The sequence below is a fragment of the Eleutherodactylus coqui genome, chromosome 4, assembly GCF_035609145.1.
Source record: "Eleutherodactylus coqui strain aEleCoq1 chromosome 4, aEleCoq1.hap1, whole genome shotgun sequence".
Lineage (NCBI taxonomy): Eukaryota > Metazoa > Chordata > Amphibia > Anura > Eleutherodactylidae > Eleutherodactylus > Eleutherodactylus coqui.
This window is the reverse complement of record NC_089840.1, coordinates 220,044,167-220,066,708: the sequence shown is the minus strand read 5'-3', so window position 1 is coordinate 220,066,708 and position 22,542 is coordinate 220,044,167. Positions and strand designations below refer to the sequence as shown.

General features: G+C 41.2%; 1 protein-coding gene across 2 annotated transcripts in view; it reads right to left on the bottom strand.

The window, feature by feature from the left end:
• PRKG1 (protein kinase cGMP-dependent 1) overlaps positions 1–22,542 on the bottom strand; it is a 1,174,681-nt gene that overhangs the window by 622,047 nt on the left and 530,092 nt on the right. The window lies entirely within an intron of this gene.

The following is a 22,542-nucleotide window of genomic DNA, read 5'->3' as shown; positions in this document are numbered from 1 at the left end:
TTTGTGATTTCTAATTGCAGTTTTAAGTGCCACCAGTTACATATGCAAATGGATTTGATAAGTATAACTGAGTATGAACAATCCAAAGATTCTGAGAATGACTTCTTCAATCCACTGTAGCCAACACCAGATCACATTACTTCACTGCCTCTAATGATGTTCAGCCCTCTTAAGTTTAATAGCCTTATACAAACTTTACATTAATTAAAAAGTTTGCTAGAGTACATTACTAGAAGCTATAGCTCAAACCACGCATGAAGTTATGCCTCTTTACAAGGGTATTGGGTGGTCGATATTTTAACATATTGGATTGGCCTCCACCCTTTAAATGTTGTGCCAGCATGAGCAAGACAAGATTATTGATACTTACCTAAAAGATTCAGTATAACGGTAAGTCCAGCTATTTAACCCATTAAGGACAAGTAAGGTAAATTTATGGCGCAGGGTCCTGGGCTTTAATCCCGGATAATAGTAAATATATGTTGCAGAATTAAAGTTCCTGCTCCTGCAATGTACCAGGAGCAGGTAGGGTTCTCGGCTGTTAGCCGAGGGCCCAGAGGAGAAGGCATAAGCGTTTTTAAAAACGCATCTGCACTCTCTCTTGCAAGCTACATAGCGCTCACATGACTACTGGGTGCCCCGTGCCACAGCAGAGCCGCAGGGTTTTAGCAGACCCAGATCAGCTCTGTTAGTGACTACTGACGCTGGTGGGGATATGGATGCCCTAGGTGCAGTGGGAAAATGTGGAATAAAAAAAAGACAATGTGAATGACGTCATGGGGGACAAAAAGGTAAAAAAATAGTTACAAAAATAAGTTTTAAAAATTACAGAATAAAAAAAAAAATATATATACAGTTAGGGCCAGAAATATTTGGACAGTGACACAAGTTTTGTTATTTTAGCTGTTTACAAAAACATGTTCAGAAATACAATTATATATATAATATGGGCTGAAAGTGCACACTCCCAGCTGCAATATGAGAGTTTCCACATCCAAATCGGAGAAAGGGTTTAGGAATCATAGCTCTGTAATGCATAGCCTCCTCTTTTTCAAGGGACCAAAAGTAATTGGACAATGGACTCTAAGGGCTGCAATTAACTCAGAAAGTGTCTCCCTCGTTAACCTGTAATCAATTAAGTAGTTAAAAGGTCTGGGGTTGATTCCAGGTGTGTGGCTTTGGATTTGGAAGCTGTTGCTGTGACCAGACAACATGCGGTCAAAGGAACTCTCAATTGAGGTGAAGCAGAACATCCTGAGGCTGAAAAAAAAGAAAAAATCCATCAGAGAGATAGCAGACTTGCTTGGAGTAGCAAAATCAACAGTCGGGTACATTCTGAGAAAAAAGGAATTCACTGGTGAGCTTGGGAACTCAAAAAGGCCTGGGCGTCCACGGAAGACAACGGTGGTGGATGATCGCCGCATACTTTCTTTGGTGAAGAAGAACCCGTTCACAACATCAACTGAAGTCCGGAACACTCTCAGGGAAGTAGGTGTATCTGTCTCTAAGTCAACAGTAAAGAGAAGACTCCATGAAAGTAAATACAAAGGGTTCACATCTAGATGCAAACCATTCATCAATTCCAAAAATAGACAGGCCAGAGTTAAATTTGCCGAAAAACACCTCAAGAAGCCAGCCCAGTTCTGGAAAAGTATTCTATGGACAGATGAGACAAACATCAACCTGTACCAGAATGATGGGAAGAAAAAAGTTTGGAGAAGAAAGGGAACGGCACATGATCCAAGACACACCACATCCTCTGTAAAACATGGTGGAGGCAACGTGATGGCATGGGCATGCATGGCTTTCAATGGCACTGGGTCACTTGTGTTTATTGACGACATAACAGCTGACAAGAGTAGCCGGATGAATTCTGAAGTGTACCGGGATATACTTTCAGCCCAGATTCACCCAAATGCTGCAAAGTTGATCGGACGGCGCTTCACAGTACAGATGGACAATGACCCCAAACATACAGCCAAAGCTACCCAGGAGTTAATGAGTGCAAAAAAGTGGAACATTCTGCAATGGCCAAGTCAATCACCAGATCTTAACCCAATTGAGCATGCATTTCACTTGCTCAAATCCAGACTTCAGACGGAAAGACCCACAAACAAGCAAGACCTGAAGGCTGCGGCTGTAAAGGCCTGGCAAAGCATTAAGAAGGAGGAAACCCAGCGTTTGGTGATGTACTGGGGTTCCAGACTTAAGGCAGTGATTGCCTCCAAAGGATTCGCAACAAAATATTGAAAAAAAAATATTTTGTTTGGGTTATGTTTATTTGTCCAATTACTTTTGAGCTCCTAAAATGTGGAGTGTTTGTAAAGAAATGTGTACAATTCCTACATTTTCTATCAGATATTTTTGTTCAACCCTTTAAATTAAAGGAGATGTCTCGAGGAAGCAGTCAATTTTTTTTTTTGCCCAGTCCCCCCCATTAAACACACATTACTAAGCCCCCCTGTAAATGACATTTCTAGCTGGTTCATACTTACCGTTCCAGCGTTTCAGCAAGTTATAAAAGTTTCCTCAAGATGGCCGCCGGCTCTTTCCCAGTCGCTCGCTGCAGCCCGACGTGCGCGCTCCCGAGACGCCGCCAGCTGTGTCTCCATGGCAACCGGACGCATCGCAGCCGCCGACCAGACGCCCCGCAGCCGCCGACCAGACAGCAGGTAACCGGCGCTAGCCCCCGGCTCCCCAGCGCTAGCTCCCCCGGCGCAGCGACAGCCCCCCCGGCCTAGCGCTAGCTCCCCCGGCGCAGCGACAGCCCCCCCGGCCTAGCGCTAGCTCCCCCGGCCTAGCGACAGCCCCCCCGGCCTAGCGCTAGCTCCCCCGGCGCAGCGACAGCCCCCCCCGGCCTAGCGCTAGCTCCCCCGGCCTAGCGCTAGCTCCCCCGGCGCAGCGACAGCCCCCCCCGGCCTAGCGCTAGCTCCCCCGGCCTAGCGACAGCCCCCCCGGCCTAGCGACAGCCCCCCCCATCGCAGCGACAGCCCCCCCGGCCTAGCGCTAGCTCCCCCGGCCTAGCGCTAGCTCCCCCGGCCTAGCGACAGCCCCCCCGGCCTAGCGACAGCCCCCCCCATCGCAGCGACAGCCCCCCCGGCCTAGCGCTAGCTCCCCCGGCGCAGCGGCAGCCCCCCCCCGGCGCAGCGGCAGCCCCCCCGGCGCAGCGGCAGCGCAGCCCGGCGCAGCGGCAGCCCCCCCCCGACCCATCACTTACCTGGGAGGCTTCTCGGGGCGGCTGGGCTGGTCTTCTCCGCTGGGCAGCTCCAGTTTCTGCACCTTCCTCTAACAGAGGATGGTGCAGAATGGCCGCTCCAGCGCGCTCCCGAGCAGTGACAGCTCGTCTGCGCATGCGCAGAAGAGCTGTAGCGGGGAGCACACTGAAGCGGCTCGTGCTGAATGGAGAAGACCGGACTGCGCAAGCGCGTCTAAAAAAGCAAGCTGCCAGCGAATTTAGACGGAACCATGGAGACGAGGACGCTAGCAACGGAACAGGTAAGTGGAATAACTTCTGTATGGCTCATATTTAATGCACAATGTACATTACAAAGTGCATTAATATGGCCATACGGAAGTGTATAACCCCACTTGGTTTCGCGAGACCACCCCTTTAAACGTTACAATCTGCACTTGAATTCTGTTGTAGAGGCTTCATTTCAAATCCAATGCGGTGGCATGCAGAGCCCAACTCGCGAAAATTGTGTTACTGTCCAAATATTTCTGGCCCTAAGTGCATATATATATATATATATATAAATGATCCACTGCCGACACCAACCAAAACCATTGCTATATGCACCCTGTAATGCAAGACTTTAAAAAATTGTACATCTAAACATTCAAAACAAAATGAGGAACCCGTTTCTGTACCTTATTTTAGCGTAAGTATACTAATTTTACAAATAAACGTTAAACTTAAAAAATATATTTTTTTTTAGCTTTTTACTAGGGATGAGCGAGTATACTCGCTAAAGCACTACTCGCTCGAGTAATGTGCTTTAGCCGAGTATCTTCCTGCTCATCCCTGAAGATTCGGGGGCCGCCGCAGCTGACAGGTGAGTCGCGGCGGGGAGCGGGGGGGAGCCGGCGGGAGAGAGGGAGAGAGAGATCTCCCCACCGTTCCTCCCCGCTCTCCCCGGCAGCTCCCCGCCCCACGCCGGCCCCCGAATCTTCAGGGACGAGCGGGGAGATACTCGGCTAAAGCACATTACTCGAGCGAGTAGTGCTTCAGCGAGTATACTCGCTCATCCCTACTTTTTACCCCTAACAAAACTAAAAAATGGAAAAAAGTGATGAAATATATAAAAATAACCCAATATGTCATGGAAAAAGGCACAGAAAAAAAAATAGGTCAATAAAACCACATGGGTAAAATCCCCAAAAAACGTCTGGTCCTTTTGGACTGAAACACCCTGGTCCTTAAGGAGTTAAACCTCTACTCATTCTGGGTTTAGGAGTCCAGTGGGTAGTACTTTCAGTGATTGACAGCCTTTCCTGTATGAGTGTTGAACCTTTGTTGAAAGGCAGCAAGATAGCCAGAAAATCAATCAGGTGAGTAGAGATGAGCGAGTATACTCGCTAAGGCACATTACTCGAGCGAGTAGTGCCTTAGCCGAGTATCTCCCCGCTCGTCTCTAAAGATTCGGGGGCCGGCGCGGGTGAGAGGTGAGTTGCGGCGGTGAGCAGGGGGGAGCTTTCCCCTGCCGGCCCCAGAATCTTTAGAGATGAGCAGGGAGATACTCGGCCAAGGCACTACTCGCTCGAGTAATGTGCCTTACGGAGTATACTCGCTCATCTCTACAGGTGAGACTAAAAGCAAGCTGCTAATATTGATGGTGGAAAAAAAGGAACAGCTATTTTCCTTACAATGTATGAGTTGGACGCCATTCACATGTCCTTGTAGTGCAAAGATGGACATACTCTGTTGTGAGAGCTATGGCTCTCTGCTCTTGCTCCTAAAGTTGGGTATGAAGTAGAGGCCCCCTTCTCTGATGGCCATATGTCATAATAGTGCGAATGGACAGAAGTTGTCTTTGTGGCATGTGTGCAATCTTTAAATACCCATAGACTCCAATCTACTTGTTCATCCTTTGCTACGATATGACAATGTTCATGAGCGAACCGTAAATACTGCACAGAATTGACAATAGCACAATCATCAGTTCAGCTTTGCCCACACGTAGTAATCTTGCCACGCTTTATTAGTAAAGACAATAAAATAATGGAATTGCCCGCCTACAATGTTTTTCCACTCACTCATGCTGCTATATGTTCATATTATAAATGCAAATACTTAGTCTCAATGCCAGATAAAAGATGGAAGACCAGAGCATTGCCAATTTACAATTGAATATCAATATGCTGTCACATAAATGTTCAATTGTGTGGCTATCAGATGAAAGCTGTTTCCCGGTCGGAGCTGTTTTCATAAGAGATTACTGATCTCAGCTTTTTTCTTAAGTAATAGTCTCAGATTTCCTCCAATATATCACAGGCCACCCACCAGTAATGATCTGACTTAAGATTGGCACAGCTTGCCGAAACATACTTGTGGATTTTATTTAAGAAGCTGTTTAGTGATGTGTGTTGAAAGATAGACCCAGGGCAAGTATCTAATATGAACTAATCATTTCTTGAATAGGAAAAACCCACGAGATTTACAAGGTTGTGGGATAAATGTGCTTTTTGGATCAATATTTTCCTTTATTCATGTAAAATTTTAGGCGCCGGCAAAAAGAAGTTGCATTTGTTTCGAATCTGCAATAAATATATAGATTAGGTCATTTGTCGGTGGTTCTTACTAATCTTGAATTGCTGGTACACATCATTTCTTATTTAAAGGGGTTCAGCTGTAAAATATTGTTGGCCTTTTCTTACAACAGGCCATCAATAATAGACTGTTAGGAGTCCAGGAACCCCTACTGATCAGCTGATTGCTGAGCTGATGCAAGCAGCTCCAACAACTGCAGTGGTGAGGCTTGGTATTACATGCACAGTTCCTATTCACTTCAATGGGAACTTTGCCTGTAATACCAATCTTGTCTACTGCATTCCAATAGAGCTGTTTGTTTCCTACATAAATCAGTTCAGTGCACAAGCACACCAGCCTAGAGAATAGTTGATAAATGTGTATCCCGGGCGGCAGGCTGCTGTTGAACTAAGATTCATGGTCTGTCCTGCGGGTAGGCCATCCATTTTTTACAACTAGACAATCCCTTTAAGTCTTGTTTCGCTGGAGCATAGGATTAGATGCACATTTTTAAAGCTGACTAGAGGGAAAAGCTGGCTCTTCATCACTGCTAGGTGTCTCGATCTTTTTATTTTCTATGGGAAGAGACTATGACTGGCTAAAATAGCACATATTTTTCCAAAGTCTTTGTGTTCTCTTCATGGGAGTACAAACTATGATTTTCTACATGATCTGGTAAAATCTAGACAGGAGGCATATCTCTGAACAGTCCACTGATAGCACACATTGGGATGAAGACGGATGTTGGAGGTAAACAGCTGTCGAGAAGGGCATGTTGAGCATAGAATCTGGGTCAGTCATTGTGGTTACACAAATTTTTTAGTCTGTCAAGTACCAGGTAAATACAACAGTTGTTCAGCCTTAGGGCCCATAGGGATAAGGTACGGGTAAAAATGTGGAATATTTTGCTGTACATTCTTTCAACTGGGAGAAGGGGTATATCCTTTATAGAATCCAGGCTGGTCACTAGGGTCATACTCTGTCCATGATCAAGAAGCTCCAGTGCTGTTGCTTGGTTGACAATCAGACTTCTTTTACAGCACAGCCAACTTGTTGTGCCTTGTGACTCTTCACTCACTTTCGCAAACCCTTACTCTCATGATAACACACCTTTTGGTTCCCTTAGAAGCGTGTTGCAGCGCCAAAAACACACTCATCTGAACGAGGTCTTCGATAAATGTCCACCTATGTTTTCAAACCATGTTTTTAAAGATTTAAAATTTCAAATAACCCTAAAGGGGTTTTGCAGGGAAACACGATTGCTGGCCTGTCTTCAGAATAGATCATCAATAGTTGATCGACTGGGTCCACTGCCCAACCTCTGCCATCAGCGCTGCAAGACCACAGCTCCGATCCCTGTGTAGGCACTTGTACTACAGATGTAGCTCCCAATGATTTTAATGAGTGCCATCGCTTACAAGGACTGCCCACTATGCAGGTCAGAGCAATGCGCTTCCACTTCACACCCCTGTGCGTTATGGCACTAACTGTGGGTGACTGATCAGCTGATTGGCTGGAGTACCAAGCAGCGGACACCAGCAAATCAACTGCAGATAGGTCATCAATATTATTTCGCTAGAAAACCCTTTAAAGTTGACTCATTGTAGTCGATTATACTGCCTGAAAGTTCAACAAATATCAAATGAACTTTCACTGCAGATCCCAGATCAGAATGAATGAAGGAGATGGCACTAAGCACTTTTTCTTAATGATGGTAAAGGCCATGTTATGTTTTTTTCAGAATTTTATAATGCAGAACTCCCATTTATGATTTAAAGAAAATCCAGACCAATACATAATTAATAGAGATGAGCGAGTATACTCGCTAAGGCACATTACTCGAGCGAGTAGTGCCTTAGCCGAGTATCTCCCCGCTCGTCTCTAAAGATTCGGGGGCCGGCGCGGGTGACAGGTGAGTTGCGTCGGGGAGCGGGGGGGAGAGAGAGATCTCCCCTCCGTTCCTCCCCGCTCTCCCCCGCCGCTCCCCGCCCCCGCCGGCCCCCGAATCTTTAGAGACGGACGGGGAGATACTCGGCTAAGGCACTACTCGCTCGAGTAATGTGCCTTAGCGAGTATACTCGCTCATCTCTAATAATTAACCCTACCTACAAATATTCTCTGTGGCAAAGATATCCACTTATACTGGTTCTACAAAACATGAGGCAGAAAGTATTTAACTGTTTAGCACCAATTTTCCTGATTTAGCATCCTGTAATCATAGTTTACAGTACATCAAGTACTGAGACTGAATGGCACCTAGCAACACTTTATACTTGGCTGCTTTGCAGATTTTGCATAATCCTGTAACGGTGTGGAAATCTTATGGTATTAATAAGTGTCATAAAGCAAATGATGATCCTTCACCAGGAATGACTAAAAGGAATATTGAGAAAATAACGGTGAATAGTGAAAGATTTCCAGGACTCCTATCTATATGAGTATGTCCACATGGGGCAGATTTTGCTTCAGATTCATGGTGATTCCACAGTAAAATCCACATAATTAGCTCGTATGAAGATTTAGCAGTAGGCTTGCGGTGGATCTTAATGTGGATTTCACCCCTCTAAGTTGAAAAGGATGAAATTTGTGGAAAACCCTACAGCAGGAATAGATATGCTGTTAATTTAAAATTTCTCCCTGGAAAGTCTGCAGCATACGGATGATCTTCTTTAAATCTCAATCACATGCCTGGTAGTGAAATCCGCTGTGGATTTTCCATAAGAAAATCTGCATGGAAAATTCATAGCAACTCCGGTATATACTGATGTACCATAACACATTAAGGGTTATGAAACTGCATTCAGTAGGGTATACTTTAACCCTTTGCAATCCAATTTTGGATTTAGGGTTTCCTAGGGGGCTTTCTCTTTCTGCCATTATACAATGGCACCATCTGCTGGCTAAAGCCAGTACTGCAGTATGGGACATGCTGGAGAGGCCCCCAACAACAGAGCAGCCAGTAATATATAGTAAGAATACCCTGCCAGACGTCTTTTGACATCGGAGCTGTACAGCCTTCAATCAGAATGTCTTCAGACGTCAGACAGTGGATTGGAAAGGGTTAAAACCCCTATAGCTTAAGACGAGCTCTGTTAGTTCTGCAGGAAAAGGACAGTGTTGGATGAGCAGAGACTGCTCTATTTTAAATGGCTGTAGCTCTGGTTTTATCAGAGCAATCAACATGTTTTGGTGTCATTCTTGACACAAAAAGCTTGTTGGTGGCCCTTATAGAACTGGAGCTACAGCCATTTGAAGTAGAGTTGGGAATGCTGAATTTCAGCAGTCAGTTTTCAGTTAATGTGTACAGAGGAGAGAGGGGTGCAGGAGGGGACAAGTAGGCAGCAGAGAAGATCAGTGATTCTCCTGTATATCTCTCTGTCCCAGGGAAGGGGTGACTTTAATTTTTGTTCATGTTATAGAATCATAGAATCGTAGAGTTGAAAGGGTCACATAGTCCAACCCCCTGTTCAATGCAGGATTCACTAAATCAAACCAGACCTCTGTTTGGAGACTTCAGACTAAATAAGCACCCTTTGAAATACTTTTTACTTGCCAAATTATTTTGTAATTTTAAATTCCCTCATAGTTCAACTACACTTCTTGCTGTTATTAACATATGGAAAGTGGTTGCAAAAAACGATACAATTAATATCCCTTTTCAATCCATAAAATGATATAATCTTGTTGGAGGTAGCCATTGAAAATCTGTCTCTTTCTAATTGGAAAACATTTGACCTGACCCATATCAACCAATTTTGGGACAAGTAAGGTTTTCTGACTTTCTCAGAGCTTACTGGCAGGTTTAATATCCCACAGTCAGACTTTTTCAAATACCTCCAAATTAGACACCTTTTAAAAGTGTTATCTCTTCCCACAAGAATTATTAGACCCTCCAAATTGGATGCCTGGCTCTTATTGCTTCAAGGCTCCAACAAGGGCCTATCCACTTGCTATTTCATATTAAATCACCCGCTAATATATCCCATGGAAAATGTGAACATAAAATGGGAAAGAGACTTAAAAACTCAGTTTAAAGATGATCAGCAAAATGAGGCATACTCCTCAACTAGCTCTGTCTATAAATGAGACGGTCACTTTGAAAATTCCCACAAAATACTGTATAGATTGGCACCTCAATTCTCCAAATGCTGTTGAAGGTGCGGTTTTTACACCTTTGTATTCAGGTCTTCCAACTAGTTGCAAATTTTAGTAATATTCAAATTCAACCAAATCCTACTCTAGCTTTGTTAAACATTGATGCAGACCAAGTTCCCTCCACTCTGCGTACTCCTCTTCTCCCTATCTTGACTTCGTGCAGATCTAACATTGCACAACACTGTAATAGTAATTTAATTCCTTCTATTTCCCATATAATGAAATCAGTTAATAGCAATTGATGGTTTTAAAGTATGCACACAAGTGCTTTAAGTAAATAAGAAAAACTTTGAAGACACTGGATGGCCTGGATTCAAAGCTCTTTCTGCTATTTGCCCAACTTAATACTATAATTGCCTACTTACTTATGCCCTATCTTATGTCATTAATTTATTATTATATAGAAGTCATATACTGATTGAGGGCTCAGTTACACAGGCGCATCGGCACCCGCACACCGGCGCCGATGCGCCCGTGTGACTGACAGTTAGAAGACGTCCGTACCTGAAGACGGCCGAAAGAACACATGACCGGCAATGAAGCCGGTCACATGTTCTTTCCTCCGGCGCTGCAGAGAGACGGCCGTCTTCAGGTACGTCCATCTCTTTCCTGCAGTAACACGGGCGCCGATGCGCCCGTGTGACTGAGGCCTAATCTGGGTTTATATGTACTTTTTTTAAATGGTGTTATGTTTGTAAAGGTTCAGGTCATGATGCCTACGAGTTTAATAACTCATATGTCAATGCTTTCATCTTGTTTCATACTTGTTAATACATCTGATTACAACAAAAAAAAGTTGTACAACACCAGGCCAAGGACAGAGTCTTGTGGTACCCCACTTGAGACATTCTTCCACTTGGAGGTGTATTACCCATTTATGATCATTCTTTCAGTTGCGAATCCACCTAATAGCTGCCTTGTTAATCCATTTTTAGTAATTTTTTTAAAAAGAATGGTGTGAGATACTTTGTCAAGTGCTTTACTAAAGTCAAGACATACGATATCTACTGCATCTCCCTGTTAACCCCCACCCCATTTATACCATTTAATCCCACAAACACTGTAGTCATAGCTGACCATCACAGCTAAACATTTTTACGGAAAAAAATTTCACCCCCTCCTACACAAGGTTTTAAATATTGCAAAAACAATAAAAAATGACTCAGTCAGATGAGCGCATCCGGGCGCCGATGCGCCCGTGTTATTGCAGGATAAGACAGCTGCACTGTAGGTGCGGACGACTCTCCACACCGCCGGAAGAAAGAACACATGATCAGCTCCATTGCCGGTCATGTGTTCTTTCTTCCGGCGGTGGGGAGAGTCGTCCGCACCTGCAGTGCAGCCTCTTCTTCGTGCAGTAACACGGGCGGATCGGCACCTGGATGCGCCGGTGTGACTGAGCCCTTAATCAATATCATCACATCCATAACAACCTATACTATATAATATGACATTATTCATCCAGCATGGTAAATTCTGTAAAAAAATTAAAAGAAAAAGCCAACATAGCAGTTTTCTGATCATCTCCCTTCCCCAAAATAGAAATTTAAAAAAATTAAAAAATTTTTATATACCTCAAAATGGTACTAATAAAAACTACAAATTGTCAAGCAAAAAACAGGCCTGATCCTGCTCTGTCGAATGACAAAAAAATGGTTGGGTGCTGGAATATCATGCAACACAAAGTTTTACTAGAAAAAAGTGTTTATATTGTGCAAAAGTGATAAAACTTCTATAAAATTTGATGTTGTCATAATTGTAATGACTCTTAGAATATAGGTAACATAATATTTACTCCACACTGTGAACACCATGAACAAAAATCGCAAAAAGCAATGGTGAAATAGCTTTTTTTTCCCTTGACTCCAGCAAACAAAATAAATAAGAGTCATTCAATACGTTATGTGTACCATAAAAAATTTAAGGTGTCATACAACCACATTGACGAAAAAGTAAAAAGTTATGACCACTGGAACACAAAAAGGGAAACAATTTACTGTCTCCTAAGGCTATTAGTTATGTCACTAAGGGGTTAAAATGCAGTCAGGCGCCTGAGTTCGGCGTCAAAAATATATTTATATTCGCCATAAATTCAAACTCTACAATAAAAAAAGTGAACTCTTTGGGAGGCTTTTTAGAATTGTACCGTCACTGTTGAGGGGGGGTTATTTTGCGGTAGGTTCACTATGTACAATTTATTCTTCGCTTTATATCCTTTATGCTTCCTCCTAGCTTTAGATTAGTAGATCATTCTTCCCTAGCTATGTCAACATGATGGCCTTTTCCATAATCTGATTTTATTGGCATCCAAGGTCCTCAGTGCTGAGTTTTATCTGTGTACTATTCCCCACTGTGTCTTCATATCTTGCTATCTTTTTGTCAGTGCTATATGTCTCAAGGAGACCTCCTGGTTTTAATAAGAAGAGAAATAAAGTGGAAATGGCTATGTGCTTTACATCTTTATAACTCCGCACACATAGAGTTTCTACAGATAAATTAAAATGCATGATATACCACATCTTTTATGCTGCTTTACCGGATCCCCCTTGAATATTTTATGATGATATTGAAGCATTGTCCTTAGGATATAATCTAAGATAAATCTATAAAGAGTTGAATTTGGTTATTTAGTAAACTCGTAAGTAATCATTACTTTTAATACCACTGCTTAGAATTTAGTGACCTTTCTTAACCTCTTAAAGACACACAGCTCATTTTTGCCTTCAGGATCCAGATATTTTTCTCCATTTTTGTGTCCCAGGAGTCATAACAATTTTAGGATTTGCTTATGCAATTACAAATAAACAGGGTGGGGTATCAGGATTTACACAACACATGCCTTGGAGCCTTGATTGGGTCTTCTAAAGCCGCCAGCAGTTGGTGAACTTGTTTCATACGGTGTTTCCATATTTTTGTCCACCCCCTATGTAAGTCTTTTTTTGGACTCACATACTATGTTACTATGTAATTATATGGAGTTAAAGGAGTACTGTGGGCTTTTAATTTTTTGTTCTTTATTGATAATCATCAGTTCATCAATGGATGATTAGCGTAGACTAGCTTTTCTGATCAATGCCGATCAGCTGATTCTTGGGACTGCTGTCACTGTGGTCAGCGCAGGAAGTAGAAAGCGCTGACCATAGTACTGCAGCACAATTTCCATTGAATTTAACAGAAGACGTGCTTGCAATACCAACCAGGGCCACTGCGCCATGGTCTGGACCTTATGATTTCTGCACTGACCGCAGTGACGGCATCCCCAGGAAGAAGTTGACCTGCTACTCTGATCCCTGCTCAGATCAACAGGTCATTATTAGAGAAAAAGTAAAAACTGTCAGAATATCCCTATAAGCACTAGCACCCAATGTCATTCATTTTAGCACAGTGAGGGAAGGAGTTAAGATAGGGGGAACAAAATGCTAAATTCAAATATTCTGATAAAGTATGGGCTTTCATTGTTAATCTGTTAATGTTGATAACCCTCCTGCTCGCTTTTCAAAAGTACAATGTAATATTAACCCCTTCCCGCTCCATGTCGTAAGTTTACGTCCTGGGAGCGGGGTACTTCCCGCAACAGGGCGTAAACATCCTGGGGATAGTGGAGATGCGCCCTCCGCTGTTAACCCCTTCCCTGCCACAATCTATGTAGATCGCGGCAGGAAAAGAGTTCACAGAGGGAGCACGAGGTTATCGCGAGAGCCCGGCCTGTCGCCATGGCAGCCCTGCCATGCCTTATCACAGCGATCATCAGGGCTGTGGTGAAAGTCCCCCAGAGGGATAGAGATGTTGCAAAAAAAAAAAAAAAGAATTTAAAAAAATGTAAAAAAGAGTAAAAAAAAACTTTTTTTATGCTTTTTATCAGATGAGCATAAAAGAAGGTAAAAAAAAAAAAATTAAACCCCACATATTTGGTATTGTAGTGTCCGTAACGACATGACAATAAGTTGCACATGCTTTTGACTGTGCACGAAAAAAAACGCTAAAAAACTGAGGGGAAATGCTCATTTTTAGCATTTTGCCTCACTAAAAACGCAATAAAGTGATCAAAAAAGCCATATGTACCCCTAAATGGTACCAATACAAACTACAGCTCGTCTCGCAAAAAATAAGCCCTCATAGAGCTCCGTACATAAAAAAATTAAAAAGTTACAGGACTTTGAATGCAGCGATTTAGAAAAAAAAAAAAGATTTCACAAAAAAGGGTTTTTATTTCAGAAAAGTGGAAAAACCTAAAAAAAATGTAAGAATTTTGGTATCGCTGTAACTGTACCAGCCCGCAGAAAAAATGGATTGTCTCATTTATGCTGCATGATTAACGCTGTAAAAAAAAAATCTATGGCAGAATTGATGCGTTTTCTCTCCCTGCAATCATAAAAAAAAAAAAAAGTTTTACAATATAGTCAATGTACCCAAAAATGACGCCGATAAAAACTACAGTTTGCCACGCAAAAAACAAGCCCTTACACGGCCACGTCAACAGAAAAATAAAAAAGTTATGACTTTTGATAAATGGAGAAGAAAATCTGCCAAAAATTGTTGCGTCCTTAAGCCCAAAATAGGCCATTTCATTAAGGGGTTAATCTTTAAAAAATAATGTACATATATCAAATAAAATTGCACAAGATGACCCCTAAGAAGAATGCTACAGTGGTAAAAAAATCACCAATCAAATCTCTGGTAACTAAATAGTACTTAGATAAAGTTGTAAGTTTACATATTGTGGTTAGGAGCCATAGGGAAAACCGTCAAGCCATTTTTCACGATCCAAGACGTATGGACCAGGTGGGTTTGTGGTAAGACTTTGTACCCCAATAAAACTTTTGTAATGGAAATTCTGTTCCCCCTCAATGCAATGTGATAAAGAAAAGTGGCAACTGTCCTGTGATTAGTTTATGCACCTTAAATTAGCCATATTACATGATTGATAACTTTCTACATCCTCATATTAAATATGGACTTAACAAACTTCCAAATAAACAATATCTATTGTACCATAATGCACTACGCCAGAAGTGTGCTACAAGTCAAAGTATTACAAGTAATATGCATTCTTAGCTCAACCAAAAAAATCTGTTCTATATCTCCAAGATGTAAGAAGATGTTTGACAGGTGTTCATCTATTTCCTCTCGCATCACACATATCTTCCATTAAATGTTAAGCCTACATTTTCATATAAATACTGTATTAGAAGACAGATGTTCATCTACATCTACTGTAGTTCCAGAAAATGTTCACCTAAACAAGTGTCATGTTCGTTGCAAGGAGCCACCAGCCATGTCAACTCTGTGAAGTACAAAACAAGGACTAAAGAGGAACGTGAAGTTTTATAAGGTCCAATTTCATGTTTATGTTTGAACGTTCTTTCAACTTCCTTCAAAACCGTATCTAAGATCATTCTGCTTCCATTGACTATTGCTTTAGTTCTCCTCGATATTGAAATTCAGGTTCTTCGAGAAATTAATTAAATAGGTTCTCAAAAGCAGCATATAGATGTAGAGAAGAAAAAGGCACAGACAAATTGTATAGACCCAGGAAAAGAGATAAAAATACATTTAAAGATCTTTTACACGAGCCTAATGAAAATTCTTCTGAATGCTTGTTACCCAACAACTGGGCCGTGTAAAGGAACCATAACTTCTTTTATACTGTACACTGATCAGAGGTACATCTCCCATGTCAACAGGAAGATCGATATCCAGCCTATGGGAATGAATGATCATAGTGGTGATGGTTCGTCCCCATATGACAATTCTTGGCTCATGCAAAATTTAAGTAAACAAGTGACGATTGACATATGTGTCGATCATCGCTTGTTACATCTGGGGAACTCGGCTCATCTAAAAGCCAATATACTCACCCAGCAAGGTTGTGTAATATGGCAAAACTCTTGTTAAGCACATATCAGAATGTCTCAGTGCAGTCTGCTGCCATGCATACTGACTGGGGGACCAGATTGTATCCAGTACTAAACATTCACAGAACAGTGGAAGAGGAAATGTATCTTCTTCTAGCACTGCTCTTAGAAATATCTAGAGTCCTTGTAGTTGCAGTTAAAGACTTTATTGATGTTAGGGCCCAACAAATAAATTGGAGAACTCTCTATGGATGGTTTTAGCGCAGAACAAGATCCATCCACTGTTCTGTGCATCTCTATAATATTTATGCAGTCAACATCCACCGACCTATTATTTTGCTTTGTGTTTTATCCATGGTTGTTGTCTATAGTTTGATCATATATATGATATCTAAAGCTACACACAGACACTGATTTGTTGTGGCAATGACTTTCCATTGAGCATAAAAAAGCCATATTATGCCCTTATGAGTCAGCCAAGGACTCTCTCATTGAAGTGAAATTACTTAAAATACACATATTTAACACACTGTATCACTGAGTCTAATATACTTATCCATAATCAAGAAATGACGCGTCACTGAAATAGGGAATCACTTAAAGGATAAGCTACAGCGAAAACGTATCTTTTTTTAATCAAATTTTAATAAGAATACAGACATATAAATATTAACACAGATGTTCCCGTAGCCTGGAAACATGGCCAAATGAATTATCAACCTAGATAACCAAATAACCAAGAGTAAAAAAGGGATAGGGACAATGCATATGGAAAGAAAATAAACTCAGCCTATTACACCCTAAGGCCGGCTTCACACTACCAGATTCTTATTGCCGAATTCGTGGTCAGCGTCCGCACAATGATCTGTAGCATTGCATGGGCATCGTGAAGAATGTAAAATCGCTTTTTTGCTCCCACTCACGCATACAAATTGCGTACTTCTTGAGTGGAGGAAATATCCCAGTATGTTCTATTTTGCTGCAAACTCCATATTGACGTCAATGGAGGCAAGTCAACACATCGGCTTAGAATGGTTGTGATAGGGCACTGGAAGGGTTCCCCACCTCTGGATAGCTGCTTAGATGCTGCAGTCAGGATTGACCACAGCATATAAACAGTTAAATGGCTGCTATCATTGCTGGTCCGATAATGGCCATTACCAGCAGTGGTTGGAAATAGCCAAACAGCCCCCATGACCGTATGACATATATATATATACAGATTACAGTCATAAAAGGGTTGAAGTTTGCTAAATCTGCATGACCTCTCTTATTAATAGTTGTTAAAGAAATATCTCTCAGGAAATATGCCTTTCTGCTTTCTATCCACATCCGTTGGGCAGTAGGGAAGAATCTATTTGAGTAGAGCATCTTCATACAGATATACAGTGAGACATCTCCAAAAGATCACCTTCTGGAGAAGACCGTACCCTTATCCAGATCTGATTTCCCGTGACAGATTTTCAGTTTTGGCATATATTATGCAAACTGGCCATCTTGTTTGAGAAGACAAACCCCTAAAAGCCAATCACATCCATATCTGTGCCTTGTCATAAGTATGTATGTTATAAGTGTGTATAAATATCCATGCCTCTTCAGATCCAATCTATTTAAGCCTGAAGAAGAACCCTGCATTGGTTCGAAAGCTCACTGTAACATCATGTATTTTTGTTAGCCATTAAAAGGTATCATATCTACAAGATTACTTGGTTTCTCTTGCTGGGAACAATCACATTTCAACCCCTAAAAGAACACTTTTAAATGTAATTTATGGTTTCACTATACTAGATTGGACCTTAGTTTTTCATGAGTTCTACATCAGATGAACTGCGTTTCAGCATCTAATGGCCATAGTGGAACGGCAGAGTTGTTTTACAGAAGTGAACCTGTCAAGAGGACCTTGAATATTTGTTGATCAAATTATAGTGAACATGTAGCGGTTGTAGACTGTGTGTAATTCTATTCAAACTCCATTTCTCTAAACACTCATTCTCTTGTTTCAATCCAGTGCTGTATACTGGAATATTGAGAATAACTCTTGCTGTAATAGAAAAAAAGTAAAGAAAAATCAATTCTATCAACACGAGACTAGATGAACTGTTACTTCAGTCTCTGAGAAACACAGTCATGATACCAGATTAGCAGGACTAATATCTAGTATGATCCATGTACAACAGTTACAATGCATGCAGTGAGAATAGGAACGAGCAGAGTTGAAGATCATAACCCTGGGTCAACAAGTCCTTTAAGATATCCTCATATTATGGTACTATACCATAACTTCTTAGGCCTCAGTCACACAAGTGCATCGGCACCTGTACAGCGGCGCCGATGCGCCTGTGTGGCTGACAGTTAGAAGACGGCCGTACCTGAAGACGTCTGTCTCTCTCCAGCGCTGATCATATAATGCATGACCGGCAATGGAGCCGGTCACATGTTCTTCCTCCCGGCGCTGCAGAGAGATGGACGTCTTCAGGTACGTCCGTCTGCTAGTGTCAGTCACACGGGCGCATCGGCGCCAGTGTACGGGTGCCAATGCACCCGTGTGACTGAGGCCTAATACTGTACAATACAGCTTTCTCTGAATTTAAAACTAGACTAGTAGATTGTCTATGCTATATGATGGTCCAAATATCTAATTAAAAAGCCAACGTAGACTTAATGAGTGATACGGCCCTTTACATGTGGTCTCCGTGAGAAGTCATATCTGATGCTTTTTTAATACAACTAGAGGATTGTTAATGGACCGTGGGATGATTTGACTTTGACCAAAAGGATTTCAAGATCACAGAGTAGTAGACTAGACTAATCTTACTTCACTTTGCTACATATTTTATGAAATATATTGAAAAAGAATTATTTTAAGGTCCTACCATTATTTAGGGCTTAAAGGATCAGTGTTTTGATTTCAAAAGTATGGTAATACTGGGGAATTAAAAAATATAGAGTTATAGAGTCTTGGTAGCTGTAATCGGCTAGGGGAGCTTCACAGGGGTGAGAAAATCGCACAAGATTTGTGTGTTGTGAGATGCACAAATATGAACCCATTCTTTTGAATGGGATCATACACATGAGCGATGTTTTGCTGCATGGCATGGTGATGTGATGCAAGAAACAAATCACGGCATGTTCTATTTCTGTGTGCTCTCTTGTCACAGTGCCCATTGCTTTCAATAGGGCCGGTGGCAGCATCGAACCATGTGCTAGGAGCATGCGATGCGATGTCTCCCATTGAAAATAGTGGAAGAAACTCCTCGATCCTCTGTCGCGGCTAGTTGCTTGCAGGATTTCATCTTACTTGAAGTGATGCAAGGCTGTTTTGACATGAAAACGACTCATATTCTCCTGGAATTCACATGGTGGAGAGCACGGTATGGGGCCATGATTCACGGTCCCATTTCATGCTCGCCAGTGTGAAGTTAAGGCCCATTTAGACACAACGATTATCGCTCAAAATTCACTCAAAAGCCATCTGACCATACAGTTTCCTGTTAAGCCGTTGCTCATCATTGTCTTTCAGCGATGAGCCTTATCAGGGATTCACAGTGGGAAACAGTCTGGGTATGAAGAACAGAGCAGTCTAGTTCTGTTCTCCATAGCCCGCAAAGAGTGCTCAGCTGTATAACAGCTGGGTGCTCAGAGCGGGAAACAGCTGGATGCAGAAGACAAGCGGGGACACCCCGCTTGTCTTCTGCATCTTCCGCTCGCAGTGCAAGGTAATCGCTCATATTGATAGATCATCTTGCCCTGTAAATGACACAACGATGATCACTCAAAAGTCCCTCAAAAGACATCTTTTGAGCAATAATCGTTGTGTCTAAATGGGCCTTTAGGGTTTAAGAAGATCTAAGATTTTTGACTGCGCAGGTCCATTATCTTAGCTGACATCTTTCGTAGTATTACCATCCATTTTATTGTCTTTGGAATTGTTATTATATAATTTTTAGAACTTGATCATACTGGCATCAGAAAAGGCAAGGGCAGTAGTAAAAAAAAATTTGACAGCGTCTCAAGTGCAAAAAAAGAGAAAAAAATCTTTATTCCTCCATTATGCAGCATTTCTACGACAGTAGTCTTTGTCGAGCATAGTCAACCTTATCATGTTTCATGTCAAAAACAGCTCAACATGCAACGTTATTCCTGCCTTTAAAACCAAGGATACTATGGTGCACCCTATTGTCAGTCAATAACATTCAACGGGCACCACTGGGATTCAACATACAACGGATTTAGTGTTACATTGTCACTTCTGTTATGAAGACTTGTCATGATGTAGATATTAGAGTTATGTTTTTACTTGTGATTGTTTTTCTAGTCTTTGTAATTGATGTCGATTTAACATTGGAGGACTATGGTAAATCTTATATGTAGATACTGCAAGCTCTAAATAGATCTTGATCTACTTGTCAAGATTATGGTGGTCTTGGGTTATGGTGGTTTTTCTACTAGATTATAGTACAACTTGATGCCGTTGTTCTTCTTATCCACCTAAGAAATAGTTGACCCCTTGTTGAGTACAGATGTTGTGCACTAGGGTTGGCTTATACAAGCAGTATTGTTATATCTCACCTTCCCTCAGAATTATTAGCATTTAAGCATTTATCCATATTTGCCTACAAATTCTATGGCAATCGAAAACCATCCATACTAAGAAGCATCCAGTTTCTGAGGATTCCGACTTTTTATCTCCTAGGTTTTCATCTTTTACCATCATCATGTGATATAGGTAAAAATAAACTCAAGTATCAAGTCTCTGAAAGAATACTTTCCCTTTCCTCTTCCTCTCTCTGTCCCTCTCTCTTTGAATCAATGCCTCTGTAACTTTTCGAACTACTTTAATGTTGTTTTTCAAACGTAATCCACTTGGATAAATATCATAATGGATGTATTGTCATTTCACCCGTAGGAATATAAATAACAGATCATTTCGACATATCATGAAAACAGCATATTTGAAATTTTGCCTACAGACTCGTTTTGCATTGGTCGAGATATACAAGGTCATCCAATTATGCAGAGAAATGTTCCCTTTGTTAAATCTACAGTAAATTGAAGTTCAAGGCATCACAGGGGCTAAGCCTTGTTAAGGCTGATAATGGCTTTGTATTTATTATGAGTTCCTTTAATGATCATAACTTCGTTTTATGTCATTCAACAAAGTTTTGTCAAAGCCTTTTGGGCATTTATGTCCATAGATAAAAAATGAATGTTTGAACCAGGACAAACAAATCTTGAGGAGAAGAAAAAAGCTACCAACTAAGTGAATGTTATATCTCAACATGTCAGAACACATTTAGTGATGTGGGCTTTTATATTCCCAAAGGACAATCAATTTCTAAGGGTTAGGCTTTGAGGCTTGATTGCCATCATTGCGTATGATAACAAAATAACGCTCATTACATTGGCATGTAAGCTGTTTGTCATTGTGAAAGTCGAAGAATGGAGAAGACACAGTTTACATGTCTAAATGCACAAACAAAAGCCTTGCAAGATTTTTGATCAAGGCTAAACATATGTAAATGGACGTATTAATGATAATGTTAGCAGATTCTGACCCTGAACAAACAACATTGACTCTTAATTTGTCACATATTTGGGTTTGATATAAAAGAAAATATTTTAGGATAACCAGTAATGTTGAATTGAGGCTGGAAATCTGAAAGAAAGCTAGATTTTCCTGTCAAAGCATGACACGGGGCTCACAATTACCTTTTATTAGCCGATTCGTATATTGCAGTGTAGGATAATACTGTATGTACATAGTTACTATGTGTATTCATGTGCAGATGTTAATGCTTAACTAAGTCCTTCCCCTGCCATTAACACGTCTTTAGCCCTTTATGATAAAATGATCATTAGCCTAGACAATTTAGGGCCTCAAATAAATACTTTCGAAGGATATTTTAGGGGTTCAATCTCTAGCCAAAGTTGAAGGATGAATAAAGCAATTGCCATGCATCCTAAAATACCTTATTAAAAAGTCACTGTAAGATACTTCTGACTTGACATAGGGATAACAAAAGTTGAGATTGATGGGGGTATGCTACATCCAAGGGGCTGTGTTGCTCCACTGAGTTCCGTGTCCTATTGTCTTGACTAGTGTTGAACAAACTGTAAAAGTAGAACTTTGCTAAAAGTTCAGTTCAGCATGAACCTGAACCAAACTTTTAAAAAACTTCGACCTGAGATAAGGTTCTACTGGTTGAATTCCCTCTAGACTAGTCCTGAACACTGGTGTATAACACTGTCTAAGAGACATAAAAGCCCTGTATAACATTCTGTGTTATGCAGAGCTTTTATGACTCTTAGACATTGTTTACACCAATTTAAGGGGTTTTGGTAAACTTCTGGTTCGTTTTTAACTTTTTGCTAAACTTTGGTGTACTGGCCAAACCTAACTTTTCAAAAGTTAGCTCATCACTAGTTTTGACTGTTCTCACTATCTATGGAACATAGACATTACAGATGCATCAAAGGTTATGGGCAAGAAAAACAGAATTTCTTTATGACAGGTGTCATAAATCTGTCTCATTAACTACAGGACACAGAGCATTGTCAGTGTGATGTTCATGTGACCCGGAGGTCAGAAGGAAAGTGTAGAATACGCACCTTGGAGAGAACGAGCTACGGAACTGGATTCTTCATATTAGTAATATTTGATGGGTATTAGTGATATTTGATGGATATTAGTGATATTTGATGGATTCAGTGATTTGATGGATTAGTGATATTTGATGGATTTCACAAAAACAAAAATCTGAAGTGCTTTTTTAAGTAGTTTTT